Below are 22,060 nucleotides of genomic sequence, written 5' to 3'. Positions count from 1 at the left end.
AAGAACTGCAGTAGCAGCTGTTCCCCTTAATTAATACACCATTGACTTTGAGCCTCAAAAAAAAAAAAAAAAATCCCTTTGCTGAGGCAGGTGTGTGGACTCAAATCCATTATCCTGTCGGCCTCCCCCAGAAGGAAGGCCCAGGAGAGTGGTTATACAGTAAGTCACCCAACTGTTCCAAAACAGTCCTCCCCAGGCAGCCAGGCCAACCTCTCCACCCATCCCCAGAGAAAGTTCTAGAGACAAGCAGAGAGTCTGAACAGAGGGTCCCATGATGTGCAGGGACAGAGAGGCAGGGGATGAGGGCAAGTGGGAGGACCCCGTCGGCACCGTGCCACCTGGCACCCTCATGTTATTCCAGGGGTGACGCTGTACATGGGTGGGGGTGGAGGCCCGGGGCTCAGCATCCTCAGGACCAGCTCTGGCCTTCAGTGGCTTGGATCTTGGGCAAACCACTTTATCCCTGTATCTGGGCGAGTTACTACACAAGCCTCTGTCTGGCTCATTCACTGCTGTGTCCCCAGCAATCAGAACATTGCCAGGCCCACAGGAGGCACTCAATAAATATTCAAGAAATAGATTAACGGAAATCTCGATCCCAGAAGGAGGACAGCCTGGCACTGAGGTTTTTTTGTTTTGTTTTTGAGACAGACTCGCTCTGTTGCCCAGGCTGGAGTGCAATGGTGCAATCACAGCTCACTGCAGCCTCTGTCGCTCAAGCAATCCTCCCACCTCAGCCTCCCGGGTAGCTGGGACCACAGGCACAGCTGAGACCACAGGCACATGCCACCATGCCTGACTAATTTTGTCTTTTTGTAGAGACGGGGTTTCACTACGTTGCCCAGGCTGGTCTCAAACTCCAGGGCTCAAGCAATCCCCTGCCTTGGCCTCCCAAAGTGCTGGAATTACAGGCATGAGCCACTGCGCCCAGCCTGGCACTGAGTTTCTAAGGTCTGGATTCCTCCAGTTTCCTTTCAGGCTGGTTTTGTTTGTTCGTGTTTCTTTTTCCAATCTGAGTGACTCTGATCTGCCACAGTTCCAGCCCTCCCACTGCCTTGCAGCACGCACCCCGCCCCCTGCAGGCTGTCTCTGGGAAGGCAGCCTTGTTCTGACCACAGAGGGGACTAGGCTGGACTTTCTGAGATGGGATGAGGTTTCCAGACTGGCCAGACAAATCGGCCAGGAGCAGCTGTGTTTACTTGCATTTCCTTGAGTCGAACAGCCAGGGGAGCACCGAGGACCTGCCTAGCCCCCAGCACCACATGACAGAAACAGCGTGGTGAAGATGGTCTAGAGACTCGGCATGGAACCACACAAACCCCAGGATTTAGGCCCTCTAAAACGTGGCTTCTCACCAGCCCTGTAAGTGACAGCTTGAAGCAGGTTTAACTTGGTTTCTAAAGAAAGTGATGGGATGTTTCTTCCTGCCAAGAGTGTGGCCCAGTTCATCACTGAGGCTCCTCCATGAAGTCAGGGTGATTGTCTCAGCATTGCAAAGGTGTGGTGAGATTCCAGGGACGGATGACTATTTTGCAAACCAAGAAAGTGTTACCCACTAAGGGACCAGGACCGGGCTGCCCTGGCCGGGCAGATAAGCAGGAACAGTCCCGAGCAGAGTCTCGGAACAGGGAAAGAGCTGAACAACAACCTCTGAGAAGAAAGGGTAGAGGAGGTATCACTGATTATTACAGCCCAACTTCTAAGCTGCTTCTGTTTAGTAAGGAGACAGAGGAAAGTACAGTAATTTTCTTCAATGAAAACAGGCAACAGAATTCCCTTTGCCTCGTTCCCCTGGCAATTAAGCCCTTCTCTGCAAATGAAATGATTTGGTTTTCATGGGGACTAATTTAAGCACACTGGAAGGACCGCTGAACTTTTTGATTGCAAACACCAACATGTGCAAAACAGAATCCAGCAGCTATGCCAGGCTGGTGAGGCCGCCCCACCCGTGGAGCTGAGGGCTTCGACGTGGTGAGGTGGATGAGCCCTGGCTGGAAGTCCAGCTCTGTCCCTGAGTCCATGACACTTCCCATGTGACTGACCCTCTCCCCGTCTCCAGCTGCCATCTCCTCATCCCAAGTGAGAAAGTTGGACTAGATCTGAGCTGACAAACTCAGAAGTCTCTGACATACTTGGTAATGGTGGTGGGTTGAAGATGCCACATGTTCCTTGCCACTCCTTTCATCAAGAAGTGGAGTCTATTTTGTCTCCCTTGAATCTGCGCTGGCCCCATGACTGCACTGGCCAGTGGAATGTGGTGAGAAGGACACTGGCCAGCTCTGCTCTGAGGCCTCAGGAGGCCTCATTGCCTCCCCTTTTGCCCTCTTAGGCCCTGAGTCTCCATAGAAAGAAGTCCAGCTGCCCGGCTGGAGATTCCTTGTGGGGAGAGATGCCAGGCCAGCCCTACCGTTCCAGCATCCCAGCTGACACACCAGATGCGTGAGTGCAGCCACTTTGTACCGGCCCAGCTGCACCATGTGAAGAGATAAGCTGTTCCCACCACACACTGCCCAAAGGGTGGAACCATGAGTAAATGATGGTTGCCTTATGCCACCAAATTCGTATTATTATAACTTTTTAACTTGAAATAGTTTAAGAATCACAAGATGATGCAAAAATAGTACAGAGAGTTCATGCGTACCCTTCACCCAGCTTCCCCCAATGATATCCCACATAACCACAACATAGTATCAAAACAAGGAAACTGACCTTGATACAATCCTGTTAACTTAGGTGCAGGCCATATTTGGGTTTCATCAATTTTGTGTGTGTGTGTATGTATGTGCCTGTGTGTGTGTGTGTACTTTTAATGAAATGTTACACCATGAAGCTACTAAGTTTGGGGGTAGACTGTTACTCCCAATAGATAACTAATACAAGAATGGACAAGATCCCCCAGAAACACAGCTCAGACAAACTTCAGCACAAGGTGAATGTGCTGGCTCATGTAAACCAATCCACTAGAGGCAGGGTGGCAGGCCTCAGAGCAGCTCCACCCAGGGGCAGGGGAAGTATCAGGTCCTGGGCATGAGCCACATTTTCTAGAGGTCCCTTCTAGAGGACACATCTGAGAGGAAGAAGGGACCCACCCCCTGCACCACGGTGGGGCAGGGGTGGGGGAAGGACCGAGCCCTGTGCCTCCACTGGGTCAGGGCACAGAACCATGCTTGGTGGCTGGTCAGAATCACAAGGGCACAGGGAAGAGGAGCAACCCTCAAAGGAAGGGATGGGCACTGGGAGCAGAACAAGAGCGGGGAGCCATGCATTGCAGAGCAAAGGCAAGCCCCCAGGGCAAACCCTGGGCACGCAGCCCCCAGGTGGGAGGGGAAGGACATTCCACACTGGACCCAGAATGAACATCCAAGAGGTACTGTGGGAACTGGGGGCAACCCTGAGGGATAGGAATGGCTCATATGCAGAGTAGTCACTGAGGCCTTTTGCCAAAATTCTGGCACCAGAAAAGATTAGACCTCCCCACCCCTTTGAAAGTAGGCATGGCTATATGACTTGCTTTAGCCAATGAAATGTGAATGGAAGTGACAAATGGCACTTCAAGACAGAACCATTAAGAGCCCCTTCTTTTCCTCTGCCAGGGTGTGGTGCTGCAGCTGGGGGCTGCCCCTCAGCCTGGGTCCCAGAGCAACAGTGACTGGGAACAGGAGCTCTAGCTGCCCCCACAATGTACCGTGTGATCAAGAAACCAACTGATGTTGTCATAAGCCACCAAGAATCGAGGGTTTGTTATTGCAGCATCCACTGGCCTGTGCTAGCTGCTACAGGTAACTAGCTATTGCCGTCTTCCCCGAGGGGAGGACACACACTCACACTGCAGTAGGGGAGGCGGGGGAACACCTGAGTCCTCTACCCTCCAACATCCAGTGCCTGGAAGGTGGAGAATGGATGTGAAAACTCTGGAAGGCCTATTCAGGCCCTAGGATGTTTTGGCTCTGCTAAGCCTTGGTACAGAGACCAGGGCAGTATCTGGCAGACTCTGTAGTGAGGCACTGCAGCCAATCCCTCCAAGCTGGCTACCCCTGCTGTGCAATTACCACCTACACAAGGTCTGGAGTCCCCTGAAGAGAAGAATGAAAGAAGCGGCGCACAGTAGGTGCACAGGCAAGGAGTCCTCATGCCACGCAGCCATGCCGGCTCCACCAGCAGCAGCCAGAGCCACAGCAGAGAGGAGGATGAGGCTGCACATTTGGGTGCTGCACAGGCAGGTTAGCAGTGGCGGCAGAGCCACACAGCAGTCCCAGGAGAGCCAGGGCCCATGCCAGCCAGTCAGCCTTGACCAAAGCTTGGTGGAAGAAGCCAGCAGGGCCCAACCAGGTCAGTCAGTGGAAGTGGAAGTGAGGTAGGGTGGACATCTCACAGCGTCCCATCCCACGCAGGGACTCATGTGCACAGCGTGCTGCTGCTCAGTGCAGGCCCTGTGTGGAGCAGGTGCCCACAATCCCCACCAGGATCTTGAAGGTGACTGGACGGGAGCGAGGAGCCTAGGCCAGAGAGGGAAGTGCGTGTGTGCGCGCGTGTGTGTGCGCGTGTATGCTCGCATGTGGGCACACTGACACGCACGCACACGCTTGTGCTCCAGCCAGCCAGTGTGGGGAGGGGTTTCCTCTGAGACAAACATGCTCCATGTACTTTATCAAATTTGCAGATGCCACACAGCTGGGGGGGACGATGGCAAATACGCCAGATGACAGAGCTGGGATCTAAAGAGAAGCTGACAGGTCAGAGCGATGGGGTAGATCTAACGAGATGAAACTTAACAGGGACAAACATGTTTATTTCACCTTATTTATTTATTTGTATCCTGCCTCCATGTGCTGAGGAATTGGGAGGAATGAGGCTCACAGGAGGAAAAAAGTGAAATGCCCGCCACAGTCGGTGGCCTGAGGTGGGGAGGGGTAGGGGGTTGGGGTTGGTGTGGGCTTGGGGGTTTAATGATGATGGTCAGTTCTATAGGCATCAGTGGCTGGCAGGGGCTGGGAGGGGCAGGACTGGTCTGCGGCTGCATCAATAAAGGTGTAGCATCCAGGCTGGGGAGGGCAGTGGGGGCTCAGCAGTCAGGGCACCTGGGTTTGAAGCCCAGGATCTGCTGGGCAGGGACACAGCCTCCTCCACACCCTGTCTCTCCTTCCCTGTGGCCAGGGCACCGCCATCCCTCTCTCTTTACACAACTCCCTGCAAGTCTGGCCTGGGCCTCTGAGATCCCCCAAAGTGCAGGGAAAACAGGTCAGTTTTGCAAGAACTTTCTCTCCACTCTCCCACCAAAGCTGAGAGGGCCGGGCTTGGAGTTTCCGCAGCAGCTGAGGGTTGGGAGTTAGATACTTCTCTCCCTTCTGAAGGGCACCTCCCAGTTCTCCAAGGGGGTTCTTACTGGCTCTCTCTCTCGGCTCTGGTTGGGAAGAAGGTTCAGCAGGAAGATGGTCATTTCTCCTAAGCATTATAGGAGGGAGGGTTAGGCTGGTTCTGAGGACGCCTAAGGGGGCAGGGCTGGGCTTTGTGAGCGAAAGCCTCTGAAAAGAAACCCCAGCTTTACAGGAGGAGGAAGGCCTTGGGCTGCCGCAAGAGGCAGTGAGGCTTCTGTCACTGGAGGTATGTAAGCAGAGTTACGTGGTCACTCAGCGGGGATGCTAGCCCTGAATGGACGGATAGAGCTGGATGCATGCACTGAGGTCTTGCCCCACACCAAGATGGTGTGATTCTATGCAAGCTTTTGACGAAAGCTGGGCCGAGTTTCTCACCCACAGGAATCCAAATCCTCCTGAACGTGGTACCTCTCCCTGGGGAGCCATTTGCCTGGTCTCCGTAGTTAAATTGAGAAATGGAAGGAGTTTGGGGTAGCAGCCAGGACTGAGGGTTCCTAAGCATGATTGGAGCCCTGTAGCCCTGGAGTGTGGCCAAGGGTCACAAAAGGAAGGGGGACTCCAGACCTCTGGGAACCAGAACTGCCTGGAGTCCCACCCCTCATGCTCCCACACAACTCCTCACCCGGCATGTGACCTTGTGCTCCAGGGAGGCTGGAGCCTAGGAAACCCCTCCACGCCCTTCCCTGTTCCTTGTCCTCTGAGGGGCAATGAAGTCTGTGCCCCAGCTCTGCCCTCTCAGCACTACTGAGACCCCCACAGAACCTGGTGTCTGCTGGGCAGGGCTGGGGCACAAACTGTAGGAAGATGTCACCCCCACTGCCGCAGCCATGGCCATCTTGCCAAAGGTCAGTGTGAGACCAGGCCCAGACCAGCCTGCCAAATGCAGACTCCTGGGGCCCTGCTGGGCTCTGAGTGAGGACCTCAGGTCTGGAGGGGAGGGGAGCAGTAGGATCAGACCCCTCTCCACTGAAGACCCACTCACACCACATGCAGATATGACCCCATTATCCCCTTCCCTCCTTTCCCCTCCCTGTCAGAGGATAAGGAGGGAGGGGGCAGGTGGCTCACTTCTCACCCTTTGCTGTCCCTGGAGGGCTTCCAGGAGGCAGAGTCAATTCAGCTGCAAGGTCTGGAGGAGGAAGAGTGAGTTCATGTGGGGCCACAGGGCCTGGTGGGGAAATAAGAACCAGCCAGAGAGGGACAAGCAGATGGTGGGTGTGGGACGGCAGTGCTGTCCACAGCACAGCTGGCAAGGCCTGGGCCCTGGATTCCAATCCCAAGTTCAGTGGCTTCCTGACTTCCTGGCTGGGTGGCCTTAGATGACACACTTTCTCTGGGCCTCACGTTCCCACCTGTATAATGGGAATGACACAGGCACCAACCTCGCAGCTGTTGAATGGATTAAATGACATAGTGGACAGTGCCTGGCACACAGACAGTATCTGTTGTTATCGTTATTATGAAAACATGTGACTACAGACAGTATAACTAAGAATAACAGATAGAAGTACCAATATTCACACTTCAGCTAATGATAAAGAACTTTTCAGAGAGGCAGAAGTGTCTCTCACTGGAACAGGCTGTGCAAGGTGCTGAGCCCCCTGTGCTGGGAGCATTCAAGCGGCAGGTCCTTGTGGAGAAATGCCTGTGTGCGGAGGGTGTGCGAGGGTGGCCAGCAGGGGTCAGCAGTGCAGCAGGAGGGGAGGAAGGCCAACCTCCCCACCAGTTCTGGGGACAGGAGTGACACCGGGGTCAGGCTGCCTTGCTTCAGGGCAGAGTCCCCAGCCACTGGCCCTAAGCCCAGGCTGAGAGCTTCTCACAAGTGTCTTGCAGGGGTCAGGCCAGGGCACGGACAGCAGCCAGGCTGGGCTGGGGCCACAGGAGAGGGGAGCTCGGAGGCCTCCAGTGAGGAGCCCCAGGCTGAACACACAGGGGCTCCGGGCAGGCTGCAGGGCTGCAGCAGGGTTGCTGGCGTCCCAGCAGACAGAGCTCTGGGTTCAGGCCCCCAGAAGGGTCACTCGTGTGGCCAACATGGGGCCTGCTGACCAGGCTCTCTGTGCCTGAGCCTCCCCAGCCCTCTGTGCTAGGGCTGAGATCTTCTTCCCCTTCTGAGTGCCACAAAGCAGGCTGCCAGGGTCCGTCGAGCCCCACCCCCAGCACTGAGCCCTCTCAGCTCCACTGGGGGCCTCCTGGGGCCAGGAGACTGAGGATGAGGAGACTGGGCCCTGGGAAGGATGAGGAAGACGCTCATCCCAGCTGGCTCGGCCAGACAGAGACACCCAGGCTTCTCCCTCTTTGGCCCTGCAGGCCTGCAGAGCATGGGGCCCGAGACAGGGCTGCCCTGGAGAGAAGTGGGTGTGGCAGGCAGAGTGCGAAGCTGTCCCCTACTCTGGAGAGGAGGGGAGAGCCTGATACATCCCTGCAGCCTGCCCTGGTACACAAAGCCCCCAGAGCCTACCACTGGGGGCCCCAGCAGAAGATGAGGGGCTTATTTCTGCATCTGACTCTTGGAGGCTCCCATTCAGAGAGTGCAGCTGCAGCCCCAGGGACGGAGGTGGGCTAAGTCCAGGTAAAAGCTGGCACTGTCTCACAGCTGTGGAGTCAGACGCGGAGGTGGCTGGGATGCCCTCTGCCCACCGCGGCCTGGCCAGCCCCGGCCCCTCAGGAGTGGCGGTGGATCTTTCCTGGCCTCCCCTCGGGGAGGCTGTATCAGAGCAGGGCAGACAGGAGGGAAGGGGACGGACTGAAGACTGAGCAGAGAGGGCATGGGTCCCTGGCAGGTGGGCTACTTCGGAGCTTAAGGAAGCGGATGTCCCCCACCTGCACTCCCACCCCAGGAAACGCTCTGTCGAAAGGGGAAGAGTGACCCAGCGGACAGGGTCCAGGAGGGATCTTAGGGCTTCAGGGTGGTTCCAGGGACACAGGGAAGGTTCCCTGCCAAAACCAAGCCAGAGCCAAAACAAACAAAACCTCACCTAAGAGGAAGAGGCCTGAAATTCCACCATTAAAGATTCATTCCTTTAGTTTAACATTTCGTCCTTTTTAATGCAAACCTCTCAGAGTCTCACCTACAAGTAGGTTTGTCAAAGGAGAGAAGAGAGAGGATGCATAGCCTCGTGGTGAAGAAAAATGGCAGAGGCCCATCGAGAGAGCAGGTGGGGGCTCCCAGGACTTCCTTTGTGGGCCACACAGCTCTGGCTAATGGCCAGCTCTAAAAACATCTGCAGGAGGCCAGGTGCGATGGCTCATGCCTCTAAACCCAGCACTTTGGGAGGCCGAGGAGGGCAGATCATGAGGTCAGGAGATCGAGACCATCCTGGCCAACACAGCGAAACCCCATCTCTACTAAAAATACAAAAATTAGCCGGGCATCTTGGTGGGTGCCTGTAAATCCCAGCTACTCAGGAGGCTGAGGCAGGAGAATCGTTTGAACCCAGAAGGCAGAGGTTGCAGTGAGCTGAGATGGCGCCACTGCTCTCCAACTTGGCGACAGAGCAAGACTCCATCTCAAAACAAAACAAAACAAACAGGAGAGGGGGGCTCTGAGTCTCCCCATTCTGTTCCTGTGTGCAGGGAGTGGACAGATTCACACCCCTCCACTGAAGACACCATTCACACGGGCACATGCCCTCACATGCATGTCAACATGTGCCCACCTGTGCACACACATGCATATGAGAAACTATATATGCAAACCTGGGCCCTCACCCCTCAGGTCATGCATTCAACACGGAACCTGGGAAACATAAGACCCTGAGCCCAGCTGACCCATAGGGGAAGGGAAGGGGTGCAGTCTCCACCGAGCACTCCTAACACCTCTCCAGGGGTGGCTGCTGTGGGTTAAATCCCACCCAGGGGTTGCTTTCTAATGTAGAGTCAAAGCTTCTAGCCAGTGAATATACATGGAGCATCAGCAAGCTGCTGAGGAGCCCTGTGACAGCTGAGAGGTGGAGCAATTAACCCCTCAGTGGGGATTAGCTTTTCACATGGGCATCTGTCTCTGACCTCCCGCAGGCTCGCAGGCTCAGTCCCTCTCTGAGTCCTCAGCCATGCCACCGTGCTGATCCACCTGCACTGCACATCCTTTGGTGCTTCAGCAGGGCAAGGTGGGGGGTCCACGTTGGTGCATGGACTCATATACTAGGGGCTTTCTTTTTTTCTTGTTTTTGAGACGGCGTCTTGCTCTGTCGCCCAGGCTGGAGTGCAGTGGCGCGATCTCAGCTCACTGCAACCTCTGCCTCCCGAGTTCACACCATTCTCCTGCCTCAGCCTCCCGAGTAGCTGGGACTATAGGCTCCTGCCACCACTCTCAGCTAATTTTTTTTTCTGTATTTTTAGTAGAGACGGGGTTTCACCGTGTTAGGCAGGATGGTCTCGATCTCCTGACCTCATGATCCACCCGCCTCAGCCTTCCAAAGTGCTGGGATTACAGGAGTGAGCCACCACGCACGGCCTTCCCCTCCCTTCTTTTTTTTAAAAAAATAAGTTTGTTATAAAAGTGACACATGGCTGGGCACAGTGACTCATGCCTGTAATCCCCAAGCTTTGGGAGGCCGAGACGGGTGGATTGCTTGAGCTCAGGAGTTTGAGACCAGGTCAACATGGCAAAAACCCGTGTATACAAAAAATTAGCCAGGCGTGGTGGTGCGTGCCTGTAGTCTCTCCGCGGGAGGCAGAGGTTACAGTGAGCCAAGATCGCACCACTGCACTCCAGCCTGGGTGACAGAGCGAGCGAGACTCTGTCTCAAAAAAGAAAACAGTGACATGGACATAATTTTTAAAAGTAAAATAGGACTTCATGGCTATGAAGAAAGAACATCTGTCCCTGCCCCACCCCCAGGCCTACTTCCACCTCTGTTGGCCAACTTGGTTCTATGTAATACGCATACACAACAAATTCATGGTTCTTTTATTTTCGATTTTATCTATTGACTTAGCAAAGATTGTATTTTAACTTCCCATTAGGAGGATTTAACTGGCCCATTGTCCACTCCTCTTCCCCCATCCTGCCTCTATACTTAACAATTTTTTTAAACTCAGCATCCCATGTTTACATTAGTGTTACAACATGTAAATATTAGTCTAGCTGAGCCATACAGCATATTAGGATTATATTTCCTTTAATGTAAAAGTTTTTGGGCAGGGCACAGTGGCTCACGCCTGTAAAGCCAGCACTTTGGGAGGCCGAGGCAGGTGGATCCCTTGAGGTCAGAAGTTCAAGACCAGCCTGGCCAACATGGTGAAACATCGTCTCTACTAAAAACACAAAAAGTAGCCGGGTGTGGTGGCGGGTGCCTGTAATCCCAGCTACTCGAGAGGCTGAGGCAGGAGAATGGCTTGAACCTGGAAGGTGGAGGTTGCGGCGAGTCAAGATGGCGCTACTGCGCTCTAGCCTGGAGAACAGAGTGAGACTCTATTTCAAAAACAAAACAACAACAACAAAAAAACTTTTTGGTTCTTAAAGTTAATTAATTTTCCTGTTGGTTGTTGTTTATTCCCTGAGGTTTCTGTTTTTGCTTTTGAGGCAGGGTCTTACTCTGTCACCCAGGCTGGAGTGCAGTGGCACCATCATGGCTCACTACAACCTCCACCTCCCAGGCTCAAGAGATTCTCCCAAGTAGCTGGGACCACGGGCACGCGCCACCACACCTGGCCAGTTTTTTTGGTTTGTTTTTGTTTGTTTGTTCGTTTTTTGAAGAGATGGGTCTCCCTGAATGCCCAGGCTCATCTCAAACTCCTGGGCTCAAGTGACCCTCCCACCTTGGCCTCCCAAAGTGCTGGGATTTACACTCCTGAGCCACCAAGCCCTGGCCCCTGAGCTTTCTATGTACCTTCATCAGTTTAACCCCAAACTCTCTGACCAGACTTTAAACCTCCTCTCCAGGCAGTCACATACCTCTGGCAATCTGATCAGTCTGTTGTTCCCTTGGTGGCGTCTTCCCTCTCTGGAGCGCTCCCCAGGCCTGCAGAGCCCTGAGGCCCTGGGACTCGCCTCCACCACTCTCCAGAATTGGACTCCCTGCCTCCCAGACGCCATGCCATTCTCTTTCTTGGCTTATGTCCTCATTTTGTTGGAGGGCATTATCTGAGAGCTTTCAGCTGATCCCCCTGCCTCAGATGTACATGGGGCTTCCAGTTTCAGAGACTTTTACCTTGTTTCTTATTGGATCCCTTGATGGCTGGCCCGCCCCAGAATGGAGAAAGCTGGATGGGAGCTAGTTACCACCTGTCTGTCTCTTTTCACCTCTCTGATCTGCGCTCTCTCGTCTACAGTCCTCTCTGGCTTATTCTCCCTGTCCTTGCAGGCACACATTTTTCATCCTTTGCTATCATTTAGTTGGGTTCTCGGATACAGTGTTGAGTTCACGGTGGGGATTAACTGGAAGCACATCTCTGATTTCTTATTATAAATCCCACGAGACCTAGCATAGTGCCTGGTACCTAGCAGGCGCTGCATGGATGGATAAATAAACAAATGAAGGAATGACAAAGAGACAATCCTCTATCCTCAAAAAGCTCACGGCCCAGTTGGGTGGAGGATGCAGGTTGGAGGGAAGGGAAAGTAAATGTGTAGAAAACCTTGCCAGAACTCAGTGTGGGGCGGGTGCCGTAGGTGGCTGTGACACCAAGGCGCCTCTGGAACTCAGCAGAGGGCAAGTACATCAGCTGCACAAGCAGGGAGGGCTCCCTAGAGGAGATGGCCTGCTGATCAGGGTAAAACATGGGAAGGCCAAGAAGAGGAGAGAGGTGAATGGAGGGAATCGCTGGACAAGTATATCTGGGCAGCCAAGTTCAGGGAGCAGGTGGGAAGGTGACGGAGGAGGGGCTCTCAGACTGGGGCCAGACTCACCCCATCACTATGGGAACTGCCACAACCTGGGTAGGGGCATGAGGAAGGCTGTGCCTCAGAGAGGCCAGGTGTGCAGAGGATAAGGGTGCCCTCCACATGAGAGGTGAAGGCTGAGGCAGTGGCCGGAGGGACCGTGCAGCAGGTGAGCAGCAGTGCAGTGAAGACCAGGACAGAGAAGTTAGGAGAGGAAGACCTGGAAGTAACTGTGGCCCCCTTACTGGGAAGAGTGCAGCCAGCAGGAACCTACAAGTGTCCCGCAGGGGGCGGTGGGGCTGGAGACCAAGATGGTGTTGCAAACACAGCAGGGGACACGCCTTGGACTGGGTTTTCTTCCTGGTTTGGTCACTTACTAGCTGTGTGCTCTTAGGCTAGTGACTTACAGCCCCTAGGACTCAGTTTCTCCATCTATAAAATAAGGATAGTCTAGCCACATCTCTCTACCTCCACGGTCTGCACCCCTGTCACCTCCAGCCTGACAAATGCAAAACATCCTCACTGGCCCCATTTCATTCCTTGACCCCAAGGTTGGCTTCATGATACACGAAATAAGTTCCACGCTCAGAAGGGCCCCAAGATTTCATTTTGCACTGGGCTTTACAGGTTGTTTAGATTAGGATTGACCCCTATCCACTCAAAGGAGAAGCCAGAGTTTCTCTCTCTGTCACACACACACACACACACACACAGGCACGCACCCCTGACCCTCTTCCCTACCTCTCTCCTCTGGCTTCCTCTGCTCCAGCCACACTGGCTTCCTGGCTCCTGCCCCTGCTTGCAGTGCCTCTTCCTGGCTTTCTCTTCCCACATCTACACACTGGCAAACCTACCTCCTCAAGTCTCTGCTCAAAAGACAGCTCGGCCAGGCCTTCCCTGACCCGCTTCTTTAACACTGAAACCCCCAATACACCCCACCATTAATTCACTGCATTTTTTTCCTCTACCACACTACCATCTACCTTCTACTTGTTTTACTTTTAAAAAAAAATTTAGGCTGGGCATGGTGGCTCACACCTGTAATCCAAGCATTTTGAGAGGCCAGGGCAGGTGGATCACCTGAGGTCAGGAGTTCGAGACCAGCCTGACCAACATGGCAAAACCCTGTCTCTACTAAAAATACAAAATTAGCCAGGCATGATGGCACATGCCTGTAATCCCAGCTACTCTGGAGGCTGAGGCAGGAGAATTGCTTGAACCCAGGAGGTGGAGGTTGCAGTGAGCTGAGATTGAGCCACTGCACTCCAACCTGGGTGAAAAGAGCAAGACTCCGTCTCAAAAAATAAATAAAATAAAATAATAAAAAATAAAACATTTTTAGCTGTCTGCCAGTTAACAGCAAGGGTTTATATTGGTTTTGTTCCCTGATTAACTCCACTATCCAGATCTGTGCCTGGCCCGGAGAGGGAGCGCAGCCATGTGTGCAGAATGAGTAATGTGGTGATGTCTCCCCAGAGCCTCTCGGCGGGGGAGGGGGGGGTCCCCCCCCAGTGAGCGTGGCAGGCAACCTGTACATCCAGCTTGACAGGTGAAGAAACAGGCCTGGAGCTGCAGGGAGGGCTGCCACACAAAACACAGGACCCCACTGAAATTTGAGTCGCACAGGATTAAATTCAAATGTGACTGGGCGTCTGGTATTTCTATTTGCTCTCTGGCCACCTTAGCTCTAGGGACTTGCCTGCAGTCACCTCCAATTCAGTCTAGACAATTCAGTCTAGACCCAGCCTCCCACCCCTGCCCCCACGCTCCCCATCTGCTCGAGGCTGCCCTTCCTGGCACTGCCTTGGGGACACTGTCACTGCCCCAGTCTGGGAAAGTGAACAGGCTTCTTGCCTTCTAGGCCTAATTTTATCTGCACCTGCAGGGGCTGGAAAGGGCACCAGAAGAGCTCTGGGGACTGAGCGGGCCCATGCCTGCAAGTGGCCTCCTCAGGCCTCAGAACTCAGGGTCTGGGTTTCTGCCCTGGCCTTGTCCAGGGGTGCAGACAGTTGGGCCACAGCTAGGTTAAAATAAGAGAGGTGTGAGGGAGAAAGCTTGAAGGGCCTTAAGGGTCCTCAGGGCTCAGGAGAGCCCCACAGCGTGTGGGACCCTCATGGCCAGGTATCACTATGTCTCACCTGATGGCTCCAGGTCTCACTATGTCTCACCTGATGGCTGCTGCAGCTTCCCGGGGGATTCCCCAGAATTGCAGGATCTCCCAGGGGATTCTCAACCCTGTGTGAGGAGTCAGAAACCTGTGCCTCAGTTTCCTCATCTGTGCAATCAAGGGATAATAATGGCACTTTCCCCATAAAGTTACTGGAGGATTGACTGAGTTGATACATATTCATGGTTATAACAGTGCCTGGCACATAATAAGGGCTTTGTATGTGTCTGCTGACATTGCTGTTACAGATGTTGTGATCTGAACCCCTGGTCTTGCCACCAGACTCCAAGCATTCCCTGCCCTCCCAGGTCTTCCCAGTCCCCTCTACTGTCTACAGCAGCCTCCAGGGCCTTCCTCGGGCAGAGATGGGGCCACGGGGAGTGGGATGCCCAGAGAACAAAATCCCTGACCACCAACCTGCCCAGATGCGGGGCCAGCTACCAGGGGACAGTGTGTGGGCAGGCCAAGGATAGATAGCAGCTTCAGCCCTGCCAGCCCAGCTCAGCAGAAACCAGGGCCGACAGTAATAGGCTGGCAGCCCCCAGCTGCAACCAACTTCATTTTCTGCCACAATTAAATGATCGCCCGCATTTGCTCACCCTCACTTATTCAATTACTTTAGCGGCCCTGAAGGACTCTCAAATAAACAGCCATAAATAACACGCGTGGCCGCCCCCCAGGCTATCATCCGTGCCCAGCAATCACAGCCCCAGCCCCGCACCTTCCTTCCAGCAGAGAGATGCTGCCTTGCGCCTCCCCATTCCCCAAGTTAATCCTCCCCAGCTCCCACCACCCACGTCTGAAAGTCCAACCCCCAGCAGGAGAGTCTGCACATCTGGGTCCCCACCTGGCTCTCCCCCTGCCCAGCTGGGTGTATCTGGGGGGCCACTCCCTCTGGGGGCTTCCATGTCCTCATCTGTGGAATCCCTGTTATTAAAAATAATAGGCTGCCAGGCATGGTGGCTCACGCCTGTAATCCCAGCACTTTGGGAGGCCGAGGTGGGCGGATCACGAGGTCAGGAGATCGAGACCATCCTGGCTAACACGGTGAAACCCTGTCTCTACTAAAAAATACAAAAAATTAGCCGGGCATGGTGGCAGGTGCCTGTAGTCTACTCGGGAGGCTGAGGCAGGAGAATGGCATGAACCTGGGAGGCGGAGCTTGCAGTGAGCTAAGATCCCGCCACTGCACTCCAGCCTGAGTGACAGAGCAAGACTCTGTCTCAAAAAATAATAGGCCAAGCATGGTGGCTCATGCCTGTAATCCCAGCACTTTGGGAGGCCAGGGCAGGGCAATCCCATGTGGAATGAGGAAAAGTCCATGTGAGCTATAAAGTGTTGTCTTGGCAAGGGGCTGCAGTCCTGGCTTCAGTTGAAATGGGTACCCCTGGAGAGGGAGGAGAGAAGAGGTATCCTTCTACCTGCCTCCATCCCCACTTCCACCCCAGCCACCTTGAAGCCTTCCAGAAATGCCATGCTCTTCAGGCCTCTGGGCCTTTGTGGACACTGTCCCCCTTGCTGTTCCTTTCATTCATTTCTCTGCTTGGAGATTACTACAGGAGTCCTTCAAGGCCCAGCTTGCATGTCCTCTCTCCTAGGAGGCCTGCACCTCACCCCCATGGCAAGTAGATGAATCTCTCCTACCTTCTGCTCCCACAGCAATTTACGTCCTGGATTTGGGGGACACTGCCAGATTCAAATATTCTGAGCCACAACATAACCATGTCAAGACATGAATCTAAAATTAGAGTTAGACAGTATGACGACATCATTTCCACTTCCAGAGACCAAGCCCCATGTTATTAAAAATAATAGGCCAAGCATAGTGGCTCATGCCTGTAATCCCAGAACTTTGGGAGGCCAGGGTAGGAGGATCCCTTGAGCCCAGGAGTTCCAGACCAGCCTAGGCAACGCAGTGATACCCCCAACTCTACAAAAAAATCTACAATGGTGCACACTCACAGTCTTATTTCCTTAGATGGCTGAGGCAGGAAGATCACTGGAGCCCTGCAGTGAGCCATGACTGCGCCACTGCAATCCACCCTGGGCAACAGAACATGACCTTATCTCTAAAATATAAAAAAATTTAAAAATAACAATATTCAAGATTTGGGGGAACCTTGTGTGATACACTGTGCTAAATGCTTTTTACTTGCATTATATCACTGAAACATCACAACAATCCAAAGAAAATTATCCTCATTTTACAGATAAGGAAACTGAGGCCCAGTGAGGTTAAGATGCCCATCCACAGTCACATCACCAGGAAATGGCAGAGTGAAGAATAGAGCCCAGGTGAGTCCACATCCACAGTCCAGCCTCGATTCTGTGCAGCAGAAAGAACTGGCCATTCTGGGACTGGGGTTTAGTTCTGGCTCATCCACTAGCCATCCTGCAACCCCAGGCAGGGCCTCTCACCTCTTTACAGCCTAACTTTGTCTCTCCTCTCCTGGAAAATGAAAAGACTATTATCAGGTGGCCTCTGAAGGCCCCTCCAGCTCTGGCGTTCCAGGATTTTCTTTCTTTCTCTAAAGGACTGCTCTGAGTGGAGCCAACAAAGCTGTCAAACCAACAAGAGTGGCAGGCTCAGGCATGCCCTGGGGAGACGCTCAGGGCAGGGTCCTCCCAGTCTCCCCCTCCTGCCTGGAAGGCAGGTGGCAGCCTGTTCTCTTCAGGAAAGCAGCCCTCCACCCTAGAGAGGGCAGCAAAAATTTCTCCAAGGACCAGTGGGCAGGGCGGGGCCCCTGCTGGCCACCTTCCTCCTGCAGCCCTTGATGTCAGCCACCGTGAAGGCCTCATAAACGTTACACGCAGATTGTCTGTGGGACAAAGGAGATGCAGGCTGCCATATCAATGGCGTGTAATTGGCTTCTCAATGTCACACATTGGCTCTTGCATGGATTAAAAGTCCACAAGAACCTGAATCCTGGCCTGGGAGGTGGCAGCCCTGGGTCCTCTGGGTCCCAGCTCCCCGTGTGGCCCTCAGCAGGGGTATCTTCTCCCTGGGCCTCAGCCAGATGTGGTGTGGTCTGGGGGATGTGGATGAATGACCCAGCACTGCTGGGAGAGCTAGCCCAGTGCCACATCCCTAGCCTGTGGCCACGTGCAGGGGCAGCCATCTCCTCCCCTCCTCCCAGCCTTCCGCAGGCCCAAATAACGGCCCGGGCTTGGCTGGGGAAGTGGAAGAGTGACCCACGCCTTCCCCGCTGGGTAGAGATGTGTCTTTGCACCAAGGTGTGACTGAGGGCTGCCTGATAATGAATCCGGGTTAGGAGTGGGGGCCCCGGATTCAAATCGCGGCTAGGCCACTCTGTTTCCTCCACTGTGAAATGAGGGGAATGATGGCCCCTCCCTCACAGGGCTATTGGGAGGACCCAATGAGATAAAGTATGTGAAGAGCTCAGGGCAGGGCCAGCCCTCTGCCCCCTAACCTGCTTCTACTGATCATGGCCATAGGGTGGGCATGGTGGCTCCCCTCGGCACCTCCCATTCCCAGGGCCACACACACACACACACACACACACACACACACACACACACACACGGCCTGCAGAGGTTGTCTGTCCCTGAGGACCTGAGTGGTAACACCCCTGCTGCTTCCTAGTCAGTGGGGCCGTCTGCCTTCCAGAGAGTTTATCACCTCCCAGATTCCCGGCTGTAGTGGTCTGGGCCGGCCCTCCTACCCCAGTCTCTTCAGCTGTTTGGGAGCCCGACAGGGCAGGCTCTGATGCAGAGCCCTGAACTGGATCCAACACGCAGGCTGGAAGCTCCCGGGTGGGGCTGGGAGCTGGGGGCCAGGTCAGGCCAGCAGGGATGTGATGCTAGGGAAGTCATAAGCTGCCCAGCCTCAAGGTCTCCCTTGCTGTGAAGGGCTGGACACTGACCTCTCTCAGGGCATGCTCCAACCTGCACTTTCTAGGGAGTGAGGCGGCGGGGAGGAGAAGGAAGAGGAAGGTGCCAAAAGCTGGGGTGCAGTGACAGGGGAGCCCAGCATGGGAGGAGGGGCTTTTACTGGAACCTGGGCAGGTCTGTAGCCGCCACCCATGTTTACACTGTGGGAAGGGGTGATGACATATCCTAGAATGAGGTGGAGGTTGTTGTCTCTAGGGCAGGAACACTGGGTCATGGGAGCAGGGACGGGGGCAGCTGTTGAGGAGGGATGATGCCACAGAGCCACAGCAACCGAGCCAAAGGCCCCCATCAACAGGTCAGGGAGAGGAAAGGAAACCGCTGTTGTGCAAGCCAGAGCATGGCAAACCCGGGAGGGAAAGCCAGAGACCCAGAATGTGTCCACGTGTTTATCCACTCATTCATTCATTCACCAAACAAGTATTGGAAGGCTGGCGCTGGGTTACATGCTGAGGACATAGCGTTGAGCAAAATGAGCCAAGTCACTGTCCCCAAGGAGGAGATACAGGCAAGGAGCAAGTCACACACATAAATATGCAACTACAGCTGGCATAAGCACTTCTAAAAAAAGGGACTAGGTGGTGGACTGTTTTAGAAAGGGCCGGGAGGGCTTCCCGGAGGTGGTGACACTGGAGCTGGAGCTTGCATCTGAAGGATGAAGAGGAGTTAGCCAGGTGTGAGGTGGGGCTGAGGAGGTGGGCAGGGGCTGAACACTGGGGGTGAAATTTGGACTTTATTCTAAGGATGGAGCCACTGACAAGCATTAAGCAGCAAAGTGACATGACTTGAATTGTTTCTAAACATCACTCTGGGGAGAATGGCTTGTAGGAGCAGGCTGTAAAGAGATGTGGGAGAACATGAGGAGCTACTGAAGTCATCCATGACCACAAGGTGGGCCAGGCCAGGGCCACAGAGATGGAGAAAAGGGGACCAATTCGAGAAATGTATGGGGCATGAAATCCACAGGACATAGTGATGGATGAACAGCCAGGGAAGGCAGCAGTGAAGGGGGAAGTCCTCAAAGGTCAGTCCAGGCTGGGGAGGGAGAGGCCAAGGGGGAGCTGGCCAGAGAGAGACCTGCCCACCAAATAGTGAGTGCATGCCTATGAGCCCCAGGCGTTTTCTGCCTCCAAATGGTGGCATCTAAGGGCTGGCCTAGGATGCTCCTAGTCCACAGAAGAAAGAGTACCACGCTGGTCAGGACTGATTTCCGGAAGCCAGGACCAGAGGGTAGGCAGGGAGCAAAGTGGGTCCCAGACATGGCTATGGAAAGCATAGAGCGCAGGCATCTTGGAAGGGAAGTTGAGCTTTGGGGAAATGACCATGGAGAGAAGTTGGCTGAAGTCGGAAAACAGAAATAAAGTGCCCTATATGATTGCGTAAGGAAAGTACCAGATCACGGATTCTGGACGGCGGGCCCCTGTGTGTTTACTGCTGTACGTCTCAGGTCACATATTAGGGGCTCGAAAATGTTGTTACATAAATAGAAGAATAAGAAGTCAATATGGAACCTTGCTCTTTACAACAGCAGCAAAACAAACACAGAAAGCAGGTGGTGGAAAGTGGACAGGCCCTCCTGGAGACCTGGGGGCCAGGGCACTCACTGGCCATCTTGCTCAAGTGGGAAGTCCTTCCCCCTCTAGAACCTGAAGGGCCTCCTGCTCATCCCTGTGGAGGTTCTGGGGTTCCCAGAATAGGGATGTGTGTGAGTCCAGCCTGAGAGGGAGAGGGGAGGTGGGGCAGGGCTGGGGGGAAAGGAGGTCATACCCTCTTCCAGGGCCAGGTAACCGGAGCCCAGCACACAGCTGGGCAGGGGGAGGGACAGAGCACGCAGGAGGCCATGTGCCTTCCCTGTTGAAATGTGATCAGTCAGTCACTCTGCAGGGGGAGTCATGGGGCAGGGAGGGGAGCATGGGACCCCCACCCCACTTTAAACCAGGCTTCAGGGCACCCCAGGAATTCCTGTTATGTCTGTGGGGCTCTGCCCTCTCTGGGCATGGGGAGGCCCACATCCATCCACACAGTGGAGATGGGAGAGGAGCTCAGCCACCCAAGGGCAGCTGGGCAGGTAGGTACCCCCACACGGGCTGCAGCCTCTCCATCACCCCTTGTTCTTCTTTTTTTTTTGGAGACAGGGTCTCTCTGTGGTGCCCAGGCTGGAGTGCAGTGGCGTGATCAATTATGACTCACTGCAGCCTCAGCCTTCTGAGCTCAAGCATTCCTCCTGCCTCCGCCTCTGCCTCTCAAAATGCTAGAATTACAGGTGTGAGCCACCGTGCCCAGCCACCCCTTGTTCTCTTGCTGCTAACACATCTGCTGAGCAGCTCCTGCTGTGCCAAGCGTTGGAGCAGGTAAAGAGGGCACTGAACAGACAATGGCTGGCGGGCGAGGGCCAGGAGAGTGGGTTCCAGTCGCCTTCCCCATCTTGCCTCTGTGAAATGAGCAGTGAGGGAGAAGGGGCCGTCCTGGAACATGTTCTCCATGGACACGTGGAAATGGAGAAAGTACTGCACCAACAGATCTGGGGGGACCAGGAGATGGGTAAGGGGGTCTTGGGGGATGAGTCCGAGAGAGGCTGAACCAGACCAGTGGGCGACCTGGGCCTGAGCGAAGCAGGCAGTGTCTCTGGCCAGAGAAGAGGCTGAGCCCCTCATCCACACATGGAGCGGCCCAGGAAAGGCAGGTGGGGCGCCAGTGCCCAGGGGAACTTTAGCCAGATGTCCAGGGTAGCCTGATCTGCCTAATACTGGTCCAGGGTTACTTGGACCTGAAGCCTGTCCCCTGATGAACCCTGTCCTTTGCCCCCACCCCCTCTCTCACGGTCCACCAGCCTGATTCCTCAACATCTCAGGAACTCGCCCTCTCCTTCCCCACACTGCCCCCTCTCCCAACCAGGCTAGGACTTTCCTGGAGGACAGCATCTGTCTGCTCACCTTTGAGAGTTTTAGACACAAGCCTGAGCCGACTCTTCCTGGCATAAAGCACCTAAATTCCTCCCAGAGGCTGAGGACAGAGGGTGGTGAGGCCACCTTGTCCCTACCCCATCTCTCCCCAGTCCCACTCCCTGTAGCTTCCACCTCCCTGCCCCTCCTCCTGCCTGTCTCTGGGCCTCTGCACAGCCTCTCCTGTAGCTACAGCCCCTTCTCACCACCCTCCCCACTCAACCAAATGACCCTGTTTCTCCTTCAGCTCTCAGCCAGTCAGCTCCTCCAGGACGCCCTCCTCACTCTCTGCAAAGTCCTCTACCCTCTATTCTCTCACCAGACACTTAGCCTGAAGTTGCCCTCTAACTTGCTGAGCCCCCAACTGCAATCCCTTGACACTGGGGGTGCTTGGTCAGCCCTAGCAGAGGGCCTCAAAAAATGCTTGTTGATGGACTGATTGTCCTCAGTCTAACTGACTGTTGCCTGAACATCTTGATTGTCCTCAGTCTAACTGACTGTTGCCTGAACGTCTTGCCGCCTGACTTTCCTTCTCTCTAGCAGCCACAGCTTAGGGTAAGCTGCAGTGAGGTTCCTGCAGAGAGGATGGGGCAAGAAGCCCAGCAGAAGGGAGAGCATGAACCCCCAACCCGAGACTCACCCCTTTTCTTTCAAATTAGGAATCAAAAAATAACCAGGGCCTTGCGGTGATCGGCCCTCGGTGCCCAGGTCCTGACATCCATGCAGGCAGCTCAGCTGAACTCTCCCCTGCCTTAGACCACTCCTCCTTTCCTCCTCCCCTCTTCTCTCTCCTCTTCTTTGTCCCCTCCCTTCCAGCCCCTCTGGCCCTGCCCCAGAGCAGCAG

At 54.5% G+C, this 22,060-nt stretch overlaps 1 long non-coding RNA gene across 1 annotated transcript; it reads right to left on the bottom strand.

Annotated features, from left to right (window-relative positions):
* Window positions 1–847: 847 nt before the first annotated feature.
* LOC103883619 lies at window positions 848–22,009 on the bottom strand. The gene is made up of 3 exons (XR_001901715.3): window positions 16,010–22,009; window positions 14,337–14,433; window positions 848–6,504 (listed from the first exon to the last, which is right to left on the bottom strand). It is a non-coding gene; the product is annotated as an uncharacterized LOC103883619 (long non-coding RNA).
* Between the last annotated feature and the right edge of the window lie 51 nt (window positions 22,010–22,060).

Source organism: Papio anubis, chromosome 6 (genome assembly GCF_008728515.1).
Source record: "Papio anubis isolate 15944 chromosome 6, Panubis1.0, whole genome shotgun sequence".
Lineage (NCBI taxonomy): Eukaryota > Metazoa > Chordata > Mammalia > Primates > Cercopithecidae > Papio > Papio anubis.
Note: the sequence above shows the minus strand (reverse complement) of the source record. Positions and strands in the feature narration are given on the sequence as shown.